This window comes from Garra rufa, chromosome 12, assembly GCF_049309525.1.
Source record: "Garra rufa chromosome 12, GarRuf1.0, whole genome shotgun sequence".
NCBI lineage: Eukaryota > Metazoa > Chordata > Actinopteri > Cypriniformes > Cyprinidae > Garra > Garra rufa.
The window spans coordinates 14,094,357-14,112,106 of NC_133372.1; the positions used below are offsets into that span (position 1 = coordinate 14,094,357).

Genomic DNA, 17,750 nt, shown 5'->3' on the forward strand with positions numbered 1-17,750 from the left:
CCTGGTAAGAGATCTGAACTGTAAACCACATTACATGTTTAAACCCTACATATACATGTACTATTATGGCTATTGTGCATAGCTCAGATATCATTTATGCAAAACATGCGTTGTCACCTGTATTTGCTTTAGTGTTTTGAAAAATTAGACCCTGGACCACAAAACCAGTCTTAAGTAGCATGGATATATTTGTAGAAATAGCCAAAAATACACTGTATAGGTCAAAATTATCAATTTTTCATCATGTTCCATTAAGATATTTAATAAATTTCCTACCATAAACATCAAAAGTTCATTTTGGTTAGTTTATTTTAATAAGTATTTATTTATTTATTGTACCCTCAGATATCAGATTTTCAAATAGTTGTATGTCGGCCAAATATTGTCCTAACAAATACATGATTGGAAAGCTTATTTATTTAGCTTTTAGATGATGTATAAATCTCAATTTCAAAAAATGTACCCTTCTGGTTTTGTGGTCCAGGGTCACAAACAAGATGAAAGAATCCAAGTGGTTAGGATCTAGTTAAATATGCTACAGCATAGGGGAATATCACTGGAAAATGTCTTCATTCATATATATCATCTTTTGCTTAAAATATTTTTCCTTTCATGCAAACAGCCTTCTCTAATCATATATTTAGACACGCAAGCTGCCTACACACACATGCTACAAACATTTTAATGCTTAAAGTGTGGGAGCCAGGTGCACAATTCCAGCTTTGTGCTGGTAAAAATCACAAGGAAGAGAGCCGCTACAGCGGCATCACCTCAAATAGGCAAATTCTTTATTGTTTCGTTTCAACTCTTTTGCATCAGATATACAAATTATTATTTAAAAAAATATATATCTGTGTAGCCTGGTGTTGAGTGCCTTGCTCAAGGGCACAAGGTGAAAGAGACAAATGAATCTCATGTACCTCTCCTGTCACACCATGGGATTTAACCTGCAAGCTTTCTGTTTTAAAGCTAAGATCTTTAAACATTAGGCTACCACCATCACAAATTAGAGGATATAAATAATTTCACCTGCTGTCTCTTAGTCCTTCATACTTGGCCAGTGCCCAATACCACTGAGAGAAACAAACGCCTACGCCAGCAAAGGCAATCCACTGTGGAGGAGAATTTTAAATCAGCCAAGCTTTTAAACACACTTAAGTAAACCTGCCAAGAAAAAAAAAGAAGAAGAAAAGCTTTTTCAATCCAAACAAAAGGTTTGTGTGTGACAGATCTTAACCAAGAGAAAAAATAATGAATGGAGACAGAATAAGGGCACACGGAGAGTATGCAGAAGAACAAAACAAGTGCTCATCATATGAGGCATAAATAAACAACAAAAGAGATGTAAAAAAGGGGAAAATGTTGCTGATTGAAGTTATGATATTGTCATAATGGACATATGGTCTGAAGTGATGTTTTTCTTTTTCAAATTTCACTTCCTTTTTTTTGTGTACCCAGTCAGCTGATCCAACAGTCTGTCTAAAACCAGGGTAGAATACTAAACCTATATCAGCACTCTTGCCGAGTACAATCTGCCAGCCAATCATCCTCAACTCAAAAGGACTCCATAAAAATATAATTTGCATAAAATTAATGAACAATGTGAGACATTTCCCAATTGTTATAATATTTCTTCAGTCTTATTTACTGATAGATGTTTTGCAAATAATTTATTTTATATTGAATAAATATTGACAAATGCACTACTGTCAGTGTACTTTTCAGCATTCTTGCAGAACGCAATTTTTCCATAAAAAGCAGAGCACAAACAGGATACAAACAAAAGCTGGTTGATTAATGTCAGTATATCTAATAGCTAATGGTGGTAGTGTGCTGTCTATGGCATATGTAGAGACAGATGGCATACTGTATGTACACCATAATAAAGCAATTCAAGGAAATATGTTTTCTCTTTGATTTGTGTATAAATCTACATTTTCGGGAAGTGACGAGCAGTTCCTTTGAACATGATGGTAAGATATTTATAAATGCAGTTATTTTCTTTCTTAAATGATTTAATCTATAAGGAAGAAAGTTCAGCAAACAGACTGCAGGTCCTTAACAAAACTGAAACGATAAGAGTCAAATACAATGAATGCACAATGTGAAAGTATGCTACATGGAACTCTACAAATGTACAATTACACATTCGAATGAAAACTGCAAACTAGTCATTCATTAAAAAGCCAACTTATATATAAGAACATAGACAGAATCGTCTTACAAAGAGCAAAAACATGTCTGAATACACTATTGTGACACAAATCATTTACAGCCAGTCTGTAACTGCAGCGGTAGACAGTTCGCGTCGTGCGGCTGCATTCAACCCCTCGCGTTTGCTCCGTTCAGCACGCGCTTGTAATACGCAAAATAAACTGTAATACATGTCCACACGTGAACACTCACCACATTAACACATTAATCCATTGTGCCGTTTCCTCGCCGTTTCCCCGAGTTTTTCTCTATATATTTACTTCCATCTTTTTCCGTTTCGCATTAGCTACGTAAGATGTTATTCTTCAAGTCACGCTCTACTTGATCGAGCTCTCAAAACTTCTAGAGATCTAATGAGCGCAGACAACGAGAGAGAGAGAGAGAGAGAGAGAGAGAGAGAGAGAGAGAGAGAGACGAGGCTTGAATCCCGCCCTCACTGTGTTTTCCCACGCTGTTTTTTTAACCTAATGTAGACTCTCCACAGAGCGCGATGTTTTTCGCTGAGAGTGTCCGGTCGGATGCTCACTAGTATTGTTCTAGTATTGTTTCAATATACGCATTCACTGGGGAAACGACAAAAATGGTATAAGATTTTTTTTTCCTTTTCTTTTCTTATCTTATCTTATCTTATCTTATATCTTATCTTTTCTTTTCTTTTCTTTTCTTTTCTTTTCTTTTCTTTTCTTTTCTTTTCTTTTCTTTTCTTTCTTATCACAGTATAAAATTCTGAGATATGTTTGAATTCTAACACTGATAAATGCATTCAGAACATTTGAAATGACATTGTAAATTCCTCTCGTTTTAGCTCCACCTCCTTAGGATGCGAGGGAATTATGCACCTGTGTATTCTCACTCAGGTGCATAATTAATTAGAGAACTGAGGTGCCCTTCAAGATTGCTGGGTTTGATAGGTTTCCAGATTAGGGATGGAGGATGAAGGAGCCTATAGATATTTACGCCTATATAGATATTTACGGTAACAAACACTTCCGACCTAATACGGCGCATTTCATGTTATTCAACTGCTTTTAAAAAACTGCATATCAAAGTCAGGACCAATGCTATTAACAATCTCTCTATCTCCATCTCCCAAATAAAAATACTATTAATCTGACATGCGCAAAAAATCATAAAAAATATGAAATCAAATTCTTTTCTGCAACTCCATCAGATTATTGTTCTGCATCCTACCACTGTGCTGATTTACATGCTGTTTAACTGTTTCATTATTTTATAACTGAATACCAAAGTCTGGACCAATACTATTATTGATTTCTCAATATAGACATTTTTTAAAAATCATAAAAATATGAAATCAAATTGAATACTCCAACAGATTATTGTTCTGCATGTCTCCAAGTACCACAGAGATGATTTTTTTTTTATATAATTTCATACCAAAGTCGACAAATGCTATTTACATTGCTTTCAAAATGTTTTTTGAATACTCCAACAGATTATTGTTCTTAATCTCCTCAAGTACCACTGTGGTGATTTTCAAGTTGTTTTACTGTATCATTTTTATAATAATGTAATACCAAAGTCAAGACAAATGCTATTTTTGCTTTATAGACAAAAAATGATAAAAATATGAAATCAAATTGTTTTTGAAAACTCCAACAGATTATTGTTCTTCATCTCCTCAAGTACCACAGAGATGATTTTCAAGTTGTTTTACTGTATCATTTCTTAATAATTTCATACCAAAGTCAACAAATGCTATTTACATTGCTTCATAAACAAAAAAAATAAAGTAAAAATAAAAATATGAAATCAATTTTTTTTTTTTTTTTGAAAACTCCAACATATTATTGTTCTGCATGTCCCCAAGTGTGGTGATTTTCAAGTTGTTTTGTTGTACAATTTTTAATAATTTCATACCAAAATCAAGACCGTATTATTTTGCCGTATGGACATTTTAACTTTTAAAAAAATATAACAAAAAATGTTTTCTGCAAATTCCTCCATAATCTTGTTCTTCATCTCCCCATGTACCACTGTGGTGATTTTCAAGTTGTTTTACTGTAAAAAAAATTTAATAATTTCATACCAAATTTAAGACAAATGCTATTTATTACCTCACTGTGTCATATATTTTAAAAATGAATAGAAATATAAACTCAAATTGTTCTCAAATTCCTCAATAATCTTGTTCTATATCTCCCCAAATACCACTGACATAATTTTCATGCTGTTTTACTGTATCATTTTTTAATAATTTCAAAGTCAAGACAAATGCTATTTACATTCTTGTATAGACATTTTAAAATTTCATAAAAATATAACATTTTCGCAAATTTCTCCATAATCCTGTTCCCTATCAGTCGGTCCGTTCGACGTCTCGTCGAGACCGACGAATTGGGATATCGCCTGGATAGACCAATCTACTTCGTGTGTATACAAACGAGCCAATGAATATTGGCATGCATGATTGCAGCCAGCTGCGGCTGATCACAGCGTGAGCATATAATACGCAGCAGGTGCATGCATCATCAAGCTTTCGCTTCGGAGCTGGACCATTATTGTGGAACGAGCCAAGAAGCAACACTCACCTTCCTTTGTCTCTTTTGTGTTGGCGGCACGGCGCTTCAGCGGCGTGGTCTTCCGTGTCGAGTGGAAGCACACAGCTGGTCTTCACCATCCACCTTCTGTGTTGCTGCGGCCATCTCCCCTGTGCGCCTCAGCATTAAAAGAGCAAATTCCTAAAAGAGCAATTTTTGAAAAGAGTGAATTTCTAAAAAAGAGCTCCACGGGTTGAGCGTCTTTTTAAAGACGAGGCGTCATGCCTTTCTCCCCGTGCGTTTCTGGGTGCGGCCGTTTCCTGGCGCCGGGTGATGGCCACGCACACTGCCTCACGTGTCTGGGCTTACAACACGCTGAGGCAGCGTTCGTGGATGAGTCATGTCCTCATTGTGGGGGGATGACCATCACGGAGCTGCGGACCAGACTCCGTTTCCTGCAAAGGGGCGGGGTTCCAGTCCCTCTGCCCAGAACGAACGTTCCTCCAGGCAAACGCCGGGGGGGCGTTGTCGCTGGAAGCAGAGGGCTGCCCGGTCTGACGGTGACGGTGAGGAACCCCCCGCCCATTCCATCGGCGGGGGCTCCTCCTTCCACCGACACTCCGTCGCCACCGGGGCTCTCAGGGGAGCGGGTTGGACCTCCCTTAGGGGTACCGCCCGTTACTTTTGGGGCCCCCCCCGACGAACAGATGTCGGTTGCAGCATCGGGGGGAGAGCCAGACCTCTCTGAGGAGGAGGAGGGCACACTGTCGTCCACTGGGCGGTCAGCGGTGCCCGATACTGACCCGGAGATGATGGCTATGCTTGCCCGGGCCGCCGAGAGGGTAGGGCTTGAATGGAACCCTCCATCACGTCCCGACCCCTCCCGGCTGGATGACTGGTATCTCGGGGTGGCCCGCGCTGGTTCTCAGCGCCCCACCCCGGTGCCATTCTTCCCGGAGGTGCATGAAGAACTCACCCGAACGTGGACGGCACCTTTCACTGCCCGAAACCGCTCGAGTGGGACTTCCTCCCTAACCACCCTTGATGGCGGACCAGCGCGGGGATACACGGCCGTCCCGCCGGTGGAGCGTGCGGTTGCGATGCAACTGTGTCCGGGCGCCGCTTCCACCTGGCGGGGCAACAATCCGTCGCTCCCGTCCCGGGCCTGTAGGCACTCGTCGGCTCTGATCGGCAGTGCCTATGCGGCCTGCGGCTCCGCTGGTTCCGCCCTTCACGCTATGGCGTTGCTACAGGTGCATCAGGCCCAGGCACTGAAAGACCTGTACGAGGGTGGTCACGACCCAGAAGTTCTCCGTGAACTTCGTATCGCCACGGACCTCGCGCTACGTGCGACGAAGGTGACCGCGCGGTCTCTGGGTCGTGCCATGTCCACCATGGTGGTCCAGGAACGCCATCTCTGGCTGTGTCTGGCTGATATGAGGGACTGCGATAAGACCAGGTTCCTCGACGCTCCGGTGTCCCAGACCGGCCTCTTCGGCGACGCTGTGGAGAACTTTGCCCAGCAGTTTTCCGCGGCCAAGAAGCAGACTGAGGCCATCAGTCACATCCTGCCCCGGCGTACAGCTGCTGCCTCCACCCGTCCGCCGGCGGCACCCCAGTCTGCTCGTCGCCGAGGGCGGCCCCCGGCTTCCGCCTCCGCTCCACAGCAGCCACCGCAGCAGCCTTCACAACGGCGCCGTGGAGCCGGTCGCCGGGCAGCCGCCCAGCCCGTCCAGGCCCCCACAAAGACCAGTGGGAAGCGTAAGAGCAAGAGACCCTGAGACGGGCGACCCAGAGATGGAGGATGCTGCTCTTCGGGAGATGGTGACCGCACCACTCCCTCCCCCGGAGGAGGGCCGGGCGGAGAATCTTTTGTTTGTTTTTTCCCCGCCACCGACCGTCAGGTCGGTGGTACCCAAATACTCGACAAAAGAGCAAATTTCTCTATCTCTGGGTCCCCATGTGGGACTACGGGGAGTGCGCAGGTCATCCCTGCGCCTCACCCGTCCTCCCCCCTCGCCAGCGAGCGACGATGGGCGGTTCGAGAGTACGGCGAGACGGACTACTCACGCACCATCGGCTCATACGCAGGTAAGCGTCTCACACACTCAACATACAGACGCTCTGACCCCGCCCCGGTCCGGCAACGAGACTGTGAGGCAGGGGCCCTGCCCCCCTCATCGCTGCTCCCCCGCGGGTACGCCGATGGTCCCCCTTGTGCCGCTTGTTCATTTTCTGGGGGCCTGGAAAGAGCTTCCCAGCCCATCTTGCTGGCTCCTTCGGACCATCACTTCCGGCTATGCGATTCAGTTCGCCCGGCGCCCTCCCAAGTTCAGAGGGATTCACTTCACCTCTGTCAGGGCCGCAGATGCTCCCATCTTGCGTGCAGAGATCGCTTCCTTGCTGGCGAAGGAAGCGATACAGCCGGTCCCTCCAGCCGATATGAGGACAGGCTTTTACAGCCCGTACTTCATAGTACCCAAGAAAAGCGGCGGGCTTCGACCGATCTTGGATCTGCGCGTCTTGAACAGGGCCCTTCACAGGCTACCGTTCAAAATGCTCACTCAGAAACACATTTTCAAATGTGTCCGTCCCCAAGATTGGTTTGCAGCGATCGACCTGAAGGACGCGTACTTTCATGTCTCAATCCTTCCGCGCCACAGACCCTTTCTGCGGTTCGCGTTCGAAGGCAGGGCATATCAGTACAAGGTCCTGCCCTTCGGGCTGTCCCTCTCCCCCCGTGTCTTCACGAAGGTCGCGGAGGCGGCCCTTGTTCCCCTCAGAGAACAGGGCATTCGCATTCTCAACTACCTCGACGACTGGCTCATCCTAGCACAGTCTCGGGCTCAGTTATGCGAACACAGGGACCTGGTGCTCGCACACCTCAGCCAGTTGGGTCTTCGGGTCAACTGGGAAAAGAGCAAACTCTCTCCAACACAGAGAATCTCTTTTCTCGGTATGGAACTGGACTCGGTCAGCCAGACAGCACGCCTCACGCAGGAACGTGCTCAGTCGGTGTTGAACTGCCTAGACACGTTCAAGAGCAGGACAGCGGTCCCACTGAAACAATTTCAGAGGCTCCTGGGGCATATGGCAGCAGCTTCGGCGGTGACACCGCTCGGGCTGCTCCATATGAGACCGCTTCAACACTGGCTCCATGGCCGAGTCCCGAGGAGAGCGTGGCTTCGCGGCTCTCACCGGGTTCAGATAACTCCGGCTTGCCGCCAGACTTTCACCCCGTGGTCAGACCTCTCATTCCTACGGGCTGGAGTACCCATGGAACAGGTCTCCAGGCATGCTGTGGTTCACACGGATGCCTCCGCCACCGGGTGGGGAGCCACGTACGACGGACAGGCAGTTTCAGGGGTTTGGACGGGCCCCCAGCTGACTTGGCACATCAACTGCCTCGAGTTGCTTGCAGTACGTCTCGCCCTGCTCCGCCTCAAGGGGCACCTACGTGGCAAACACGTGCTGGTCCGTACAGACAATATTGCGACCGTTGCGTACATCAACCGGCAAGGCGGTCTACGCTCCCGTCGCATGTCGCAACTCGCCCGTCATCTCCTCTTGTGGAGTCAGAAGCATCTGAGGTCGCTTCGTGCCATTCACATTCCCGGGTTGCTCAACCGTGTGGCCGACGAGCTCTCACGAGCTGCGCTTCCCGGAGAGTGGAGACTCCACCCCCAGTCGGTTCAGCTGATTTGGAGACGCTTCGGCGAGGCTCAAGTAGATCTGTTCGCCTCCCCGGAGACAGCCCACTGCCAGCTCTTTTTCTCCCTGACCGAGGGCACACTCGGCACGGATGCACTGGCATGCAGCTGGCCGCGGGGCCTCCGCAAATATGCGTTTCCCCCAGTGAGCCTTCTCGCACAGACATTGTGCAAGATCAGGGAGGACGAGGAGCAGGTCCTTCTGGTAGCCCCTTATTGGCCCACTCGGACCTGGTTCCCCGAACTCATGCTCCTCGCGACAGCCCCTCCCTGGCAAATTCCTCTGAGGAAGGATCTTCTGACTCAGAGACGGGGCACCTTGTGGCACCCGCGTCCAGACCTCTGGAAATTACATGTCTGGTCCCTGGACGGGACGCGGAGGTTCTAAGTGACCTACCCCAAGGGGTAGTTGACACTATTACTTCGGCGCGAGCGCAGTCTACTAGACATGCCTACGCCCTTAAATGGAACCTGTTCGTTGATTGGTGTTCCTCCCGGGGAGAGGACCCCCGAAGATGCCCGATCAGAACCGTGCTCTCCTTTTTGCAGCAAGGGTTGGAGCGTAGGCTGTCCCCCTCAACCCTTAAAGTCTATGTGGCTGCTATAGCTGCCAACCACGACCTCATAGAAGGAAGGTCGGTAGGGAAGCACGACCTGGTCACCAGGTTTCTTAGGGGAGCCAGGAGATTGAATCCCACTAGGCCCCCTTCCGTGCCCTCTTGGGACCTGTCGCTAGTGCTCTCAGCACTGCAGCAGGCTCCCTTTGAGCCTTTGCAGTCAGTTGAGCTGAAGTTTCTCTCAATGAAAACTCTGCTCCTGCTTGCATTGGCTTCCATCAAGAGGGTAGGAGACCTGCATGCATTTTCGGTCAACGATTCGTGCCTAGAGTTTGGCCCGGCGGATTCCCAGGTAACACTGAGGCCCCGGCCAGGTTATGTGCCCAAGGTTCCCACGACTCCCTTCAGGGACCAAGTGGTGAGCCTGCAAGTGCTGCCCTCGGAGGAGGCAGACCCAGCCCTAGCTTTGCTTTGCCCCGTCCGAGCACTTAGATGCTACGTTGACCGGACACAAAGCTTCAGGACCTCAGACCAGCTCTTTGTGTGTCATGGAGGCAGGCAGAAGGGGAATGCCGTCTCCAAGCAGAGGATGGCCCACTGGATAGTGGATGCCATTACCCTGGCCTATCAGGTTCAGGGTGTGCCCTGCCCCCTCAGGCTGAGAGCGCACTCGACTAGGAGTGTCGCATCCTCCTGGGCATTGGCTCGTGGCGCCTCGCTAAATGACATTTGTAGAGCGGCGGGCTGGGCGACCCCTAACACGTTCACAAGGTTCTATAGCCTTCGTGTAGACACAGTTTCCTCCTGTGTTCTCACCTCAAACGGGTAGGCACAGAGAGGCCTTGGGTCGGCTTGCTATACTGCTCCAGAGTAACCTAAGAGTAGCTCTGTCGAGCTCCTCCGCTGAGCTTGACAGCCGACGTAGCGGAACGTCAGGCGTCAGGCCCTCACTCGATGAATCCTTCAGAACCGATAGAGGGCTAGGCTCTACGTAGAGACTCAGTTGCATCTCTTACAATTCCACATTGCGCCCTAGAGGCTGTGTGTTTCCCCGGTAGTACTTCTACCAGTATACGAGGGTTCAATCACCTCCAATCTTCCATATAAACCGGAATTGAGTTATATGTGTATTGCTCCGAACCTCCTATCGGAAGGACGTGAGCTCCGCATATTCCCAGTGCTTCAGTTTCACTGAAATAGATGGTGCTGAGTTATAAAGCAGTGACTGACTCTCCTTGATGCGAGCCCCTGGCCAAAGCCAGTAACGGGTCCCAGGGGGCCCGCTCAGGACACTGGAAGGGACAGCAGCCACGGCGCTTTGTTAGGGATCCCAATTCGTCGGTCTCGACGAGACGTCGAACGGACCGACTGATAGGGAACGTCTCGGTTACGTATTGTAACCCTCGTTCCCTGAAGGAGGGAACGGAGACGTCTCGTCCCGTCGCCGAGGCTCCTGTACCACCGCTGTACGGCCGGGCCTGTCCCAGCTCCTCAGCGAAACCTTGATGATGCATGCACCTGCTGCGTATTATATGCTCACGCTGTGATCAGCCGCAGCTGGCTGCAATCATGCATGCCAATATTCATTGGCTCGTTTGTATACACACGAAGTAGATTGGTCTATCCAGGCGATATCCCAATTCGTCGGTCTCGACGAGACGTCTCCGTTCCCTCCTTCAGGGAACGAGGGTTACAATACGTAACCGAGACGTTCTACATCTCCTCAAGTACCACTGTGGTGATTTTCATAATGTTTTACTGTATCATGTTTTAATAATTTATTACCAAAATCAAGACAAATGCTATTTACATTGCTGTACAGACATTTAAAAAAAAATTATAAAAATATGAAATCAAATTGTTTTCCGCAAATTTCGGACAGATTTCAGATTTCAACAGAATCTTGTTCTGCATCTCCACAAGTACCACTGTGGTGATTTTCATGCTGTTTTACTTTTTTATTCTTTTATAAATTGCATACCAACTAAGGAAAAATAATATTGAATATTTTTTTTAATAAAATCATAAAAACATGAAACTATCATTTAACTTTCATTTCGTTTCACTTTCATTTCTTATACTATGGACTATTTCTCTATATAGACACTTTGAATAAAATCATAAAATATGAAATCACTCCAAAAGATTATTGTTCTGCATCTCCTTAAGTACCACTGTGGTGATTTTCAAGTTGTTTTATGTTTCATTCTTTTAAAACTGTATACCAAAGTAAGGAAAAAGTACTATTGAACATTTCTTTATATAGACATGTTTATTAAAATCATAAAAAATATAATAAAATGTGAAATATAAATAAAAACGAAATCAAATGTTCATGCAGTTTTACTGTTTCATATTTTTTTTTAACTAATTGCATACCAAAGTAAGGAAAAATACTATTAACTCTCTCTATATAGACGTAAGTGTAAGACGTAAAGGGGGGGGGGGGGGGGGGGGGGGGGTGGACGGGGGTAGGACTAACAATCTGTTTTTAGAGTTTTCAGAAAATAATTTGATTTCATATTTTTTATGATTTTATAAATCATGTCTTTATAGAGAAATATTAAATAGTATTGGTCCAGATTTGGTATGCAATTATAAAAAAATGAAACATGTTAAACTGCATGAAAATCACCACAGTGGTACTTGAGGAGATGAAGAGTTTTCAAAAAACAATTTGATTTCATGTTTATATATCTATCTATCTATCTATAAAGCAATGTAAATAGCATTTGTCTTGACTTTGGTATGAAAATATTAAAAAATGATACAGTAAAACAACGTGAAAATCATCTCTGTGGTACTTGGGGACATGCAGAACAATAATCTGTTGGAGTTTTCAAAAAAAATTGATCTCATATTTTTACCATTTTTTATGTCTATAAAGCAGTGTAAATAGCATTTGTTGACTTTGGTATGAAATTATTAAAAAAGATACAGTAAAACAACTTCTCTGTGGTACTTGGGGACACGCAGAACAATAATCTGTTGGAGTATTCAATTTGATTTCATATTTTTATGATTTTTAAAAAATGTCTATATTGAGAAATCAATAATAATATTGGTCCAGACTTTGGTATTCAGTTATAAAATAATGAAACAGTTAAACAGCATGTAAATCAGCACAGTGGTAGGATGCAGAACAATAATCTAAACTATGCTATTCTATTATATTAGCAATGCAATTTACACTATTTATTTTTATGGATTTTAATGAGAAACCACAAGAAACAGGTAAATAAAGACCGACAATTGATGTTTAATGTTCAGAAATTATTATTTCGAGAAATGTAAAGCATTTTGGCCCATTTACGTGTGTCGTGTTCTATGAGAGCTGTGTATGGAGGGAGTGGAGTGTTTTTCTGAATGTGTTTTATCTATTTGTCCACATTGTTTTAAACTGTATAGCTGTGTGTTGCGATCAGGGACATTCTAAGCATTGTTGCGATGTGTTCATTGTCACAACTCCAAAATTAGATTATTTTATTTTAAAAAAATGTCCTTACTTTATTTGAAAAAGTCAATACATGTATTTAATTGACAAAATATTTTAGTTTGTTGTGTATATATTTTTTTTATTCGATCAGATAACATTTTAAGCTGTCATATGGTTATATTACAATGTGCCCCTCAGATGTTACAATGTGCCCCACCTATGGGGCATGTTGTCACATTTTACTTCCTTTCTTTTGAGGTAAATAACGAAAAACGTATACACTGGAAATATATAAACAAAGTGACATATTTGTACTAGACATGTGTGAAAATAATGTGGATAAAAATTGTACTCTGAACCCCACATGGATTTACATAAACCGCAAAATTCAAAAAGTGGTTTTGCCCCGCTCTCCCCTAGTACCCATGTCATGACACACATTTGTGTCCTCATAAACCATACCAGAACACACACACACACACACACACAGATAGACAGATATACAGACAGACAGAGTTGTCTTGACTAGGACTAACCAATGTGTAGGATATGCTGCTGACCTGTTTTATGCACCTCTGTGTGATGCTTCCTTGTCTTTGCTTCAGTGGATCCTTCTCCTTGTTCCTTTAAGAAAAATATACTATTATTGATAACTCTTCAATTATATTCTGCCTCATTGTCATTTGACTGTTCATCCCTCCCTTTCCACCACCGCTACTGCCTGTTTACCTATGTTCTTCACATCCTGTAATAAAGTCATTGCGCTATACTTCCATCCTTGTTCAAGTCTATGATTCCTGATAGACATGTGTAAATCCTTTTTTTAAAAAGACTGCCACAATTCACTGTCACTGTCAAATAGATACTTGCAAGCATGATTATTTACCTATTTGCCTTTTTGTAAATAGGCCTTAGAATGCGTGTTACTTCTATGAATAATTTAAGCACAAATCAAATATCAAACATCTCTGTGCGTGTCTCTGAAATCCAAGCTTGCCAAGTGTAATGTCAATAAGGTCATAAGGTCAAATGGGACAGTATAATTATACAAAGATCCTTTTCTCACCTAATGAGTAAAAATAAAAACTTTTTGGCTGAGCCCTAGCTGTGAGACCACATAATGAAATTTGAATGCTCTGACTGGTGTGACATCACATAAGTGGGCGTGGCAGACATCAAACAGGAAGTTGACCCTGAACCGCATGAAGTGAAGAAAATGAAATAAGCTTTTAGTTTTTTGTTTTATTATTTTTTAGTTTTTAGTTTTTTTTTAATTAAATTTACACAAACCTTTAATATATGATGCACTAGTGTACTGTATATGAGTATATAAGTATATGATCCACTACTGTAACAAAATACACCTATCCCTAATACGATCAACACCTGTGAGGCACTTTATTTCACACTTTTCAATTATTTCCTTTAATACATGCCTTTCTGATATATATCACAGACAGTGTTGGGTAAGTTACTTTAAAAAAGTAATTAATTACTAATTACTAATTACTTCATCAATGTTGTATTTAAAATACTTATCTAATTACTGTGTCTAAAAAGTAACTTAAATACTCAATAAGTAATTTAACTAAATACTTCTTAAAATCCCTATAAACCTTGAGTGGACAAAAAATAGAAATTAAACTCTTTAAATAATAGATAATTAAATAAAACATGAGTCAAACATTAAATAGTTTAGCATTTTAGCTTTTTTAATAATCTATATTACATTCTATGAAAACATTCTATAATAATAAACTTTTTTGTAAGAAATGTAACCTTCTTTCGGTAAGAAACACAATTCCAGAATAACAAAATATATATATTATTCTTAAGAAACTTAAGAAAAGTTAAAAATGACATGTATCAACCTGTAAACGTGAAACTTAATTTAAAACAATGAGTTCTATAAATGTTTTACTTTATTTAAACAAATCTAAAATGTTATTTAGAATTTCAAGGAGCTTTTATAATACTATCCATTATTTTAATATTTAAAACATTTGACCATTTTTGTAATCATGTCATGTGTTTCCACAAAGTGAACTGTAACCTTGCTCATTCAGACACTTTTCTGCGCTACCGAAGTAAAATCAAGTTTTGCCTGTTTAGCAGGAGTTGCCGCAGTTTTATCCGTCGAATATGAAGGATCACACAGAAGTGTTCGTCTATGCTGCCGTGTCAGGTGCTTGAGTACTCGTGCTATTGACAGCGCAGCGGCCGATAGTTTTTTCTCCCCAGGACATAGCTTACATATTACTGTAATGTTCTTGTCTGCTTGTTTCAGAAAACCGAAGTAATGGGCATATTTCCATTTCGCAAAACAGCCACTCGCTTCAGCCGAGTCCAACATCCCCTTTAAGAATACCATAGGAGTATGCAGCAAACTTGCGCGAAATCACGTGCACCTGCACTTCAACGATTTTAAAGCGGCAGAGTTTACTTTCACATTTAGAAGATTAATTAATCAAATTAAATAATGATATTCAGCGAGTTTAATTATTTTACAGTGTAACGCAAGTACATTAAACGTAACTGTAATTAAAATACTTAAAAATGAACAGTAATCAGTTACTCTACTTTTTCAGTGGAAAAGTATTTTAATTACAGTAACGCGTTACTTAGTAACGCGTTACACCCAACACTGATCACAGATCACTATATATAGCGCCAATAATCATTGAGAACCAATTATCATTGAGAACCAATTATCTCTTCTTCTTCACTACTAGTTGTAGCACAAAATAAACATGACTGAACATTAGATCTTAAAATACTGGCTAATCCTTCTCACATCTTACATCCTGAATATGTGCTTCTGCCTTCAGGAAGAAGGTACAGAGTGTCCAAATGTTGACTCAACCTGTTGAAAAACACTGTGCTTGCCTCTATGAGAATTTTAAATGACAAGGACAAAGGCCAATGATTGGGTTTTGGTCAGCATTGATTATTTAACATCATGCAATTTTATATTATTTATTTATGTTATTTATTATTGGTTTCATGGGTTAGGAAGTTGTGCAATAGTGGTTGTTCAGTTGTGCAACTTGACTATTGATATACTTGTTCGCATGCCTTGCTCTCCTATATGGTATGTTTTAAGAGTGATATATGTGCTTTAGTTATTTATGTGTGATTTGCATATGCAGCATAAACTAAGCCCAAAAAAATATTCCTTAAGGGGACAATAAAGTACATTGTATCATATTTTTTTCAACATATGTTGAAATATATGGTTCACTGAAATGTATGACGCAAAACAGTGTCTAAAACCCCCTTAGCTATTATACATTCACTGTAAACCATGCCTTCGCATGCCTCAATAATTTACAACAGCTTAGAACGCAGCTCAACCAATTAAAAATCAAGGACCGGAACTATCCGTTTTATAAAAACTCATTAATTAGCTAGAAATTATAACTATAGTGGAGCGTTTTGCTAAAAGCCCATCCATTTCTTGATTTTATCTGAATACACATACAAATCATTCTGACATTGCTTCAGATACAGCTATACTGCACACCGCTAAAACCTGTATAGATGGAAGATAGTTAAATAGTTTTATTGATTTTCATCTACAGGTGTTGATATCAATGCAGCACAGCCCACGACTTCTCAAACAGCTCATAACTAAATAAAACAGGCTATGTGACTATGTGTAATGCAGATATAAGGAACTTTAACATTACTAAAGTAGACAGCTAAAGTGAACATTTTAGAACTGTTCACATGGACATCATGGGTGGACAGTATTTTTTAAATAAGCGTATATGTGATATTTGCACCTTTAAAATTATTTCTAACTTATTAGATGTATGCATTATCTTTCATGTCAAATTCTTACATTTTATCAGGCTGTTACCAATCAAATGAAAATTTGTATCAACAACACCACAAATGACAAAGATCCCTCGGGCACTGTCTGTTCTGCATTCTTGAAAACTGGTTTGTCACCAGATTTGCATCAGGGCTTTTTAAGATATACTTTAAAATATCTATTGACATAATACTGACATTCGTGCAGAGATCTGATCCATCTGTGAGATACAGCTAATATCTCATCAGTGTTGGGATTTACTATTTAATCTGTATTGGTCAGAGAAATACAGTCCCTTCCCCGCTCCCTCTTCTTAGAGTCAACTACTTCTTTCAAATCCAAATCTACATTTGTGGCATCTAAATAAATCATTGACTACATTACAAGTTTTTTACAAAGCACTTAGGTTAGGTTCCTAGGTTTAGGTTCACAAACAAACAATTAGTCACCTTTTTAAAACTCTTTAAAGAGGCAAAGAGAATTACAAGACACTCTTCTTTTACTGCGGAAGGAATTAGAGGCAGCATTAGCTGAAAAAAAGAATGCATAGATGGAATATCATCTGGCATAGTAATTACAATGTGATAGATGATTTGTAATGCAATTACTGTAAACAAATTCTTGTCTTGCATACTAAATGGAAAGGATGGGTTGAAGCATAACTCAAGCAGTGTTCACTAGACAAACAAACTCCACCCACAAATGTCATCCACCTATAAATGCATTTTATGTTCTTTCCAGTCAGTTAACCCCTGTACACATTCCAGGTATAACAGAATACAATAAGAGGTTCAATACTAAAATCAATTAAAGAACTGTTTACCCAAAAATGACAATTTGCTTAAGATTTACCTATAGGCTATCAAAAATGTAGATGAGTTTGTTCCTTCATCTGAACAGGTTTGAAGAATTTAGCATTATATTGTTTGCTCACCAATGGATTATCTGCAGTGAATGGGTGCCATAGACACAGCCCATCAATTAAAGTCTTGTGAAGTGAAAGCTGTATGGATTTGATACAAATCTGTCATAAGCCATTTTACCATTTAACCTTTGCTGATCAAAACACATACATTCCCATGCCTGTAAATTAAGCTACTCTCCACTGCCACTTGTCAATAGAATTTTGGGTAGGTTGATGCTGCATGCGAGGGTCTTCATCAATTTTCATAAATAATTACAGTATTTAGATGAAAATAAAATAATAATAATAATAATAATAATAATAATAATAATAATAATAATAATAATAATAATAATCATAATAATAATAATAATAAAATGTGTTAAGAATGTAGTGATAGTAGGGGAAAAAAGCAGTGACAAAATAGTTGTCAAAACAGGATGACTGTCACCCAGTGGCCATCCTCCCCCAGGCATTTGTTTTCTAGTCATGCAAGTTTCTATCTAACTGAAATCTCAGGAATGTCAGATAAAGCAATAAACCCTGGCTTACAGTGAATTTAAAACAGTTCTGCTCTATTTCTGTCACAATTATGTTATGTTTGTGTTTTC

General features: G+C 41.7%; 1 protein-coding gene across 2 annotated transcripts in view; it reads right to left on the reverse strand.

Annotated features, from left to right (window-relative positions):
• Positions 1–13,104, reverse strand: part of st6gal2b (ST6 beta-galactosamide alpha-2,6-sialyltranferase 2b) — a 78,331-nt gene extending 65,227 nt beyond the window's left edge. The window contains exon 1 of one of the 2 annotated variants that reach the window (XM_073851638.1): positions 12,979–13,104. The gene's annotated coding sequence lies outside the window, so the exon portion shown is untranslated. Of the gene's footprint in view, positions 1–2,406; positions 2,546–12,978 lie in introns of those variants that run through there. The other variant, XM_073851637.1, reaches the window with a different exon arrangement.
• Positions 13,105–17,750: the final 4,646 nt, after the last annotated feature.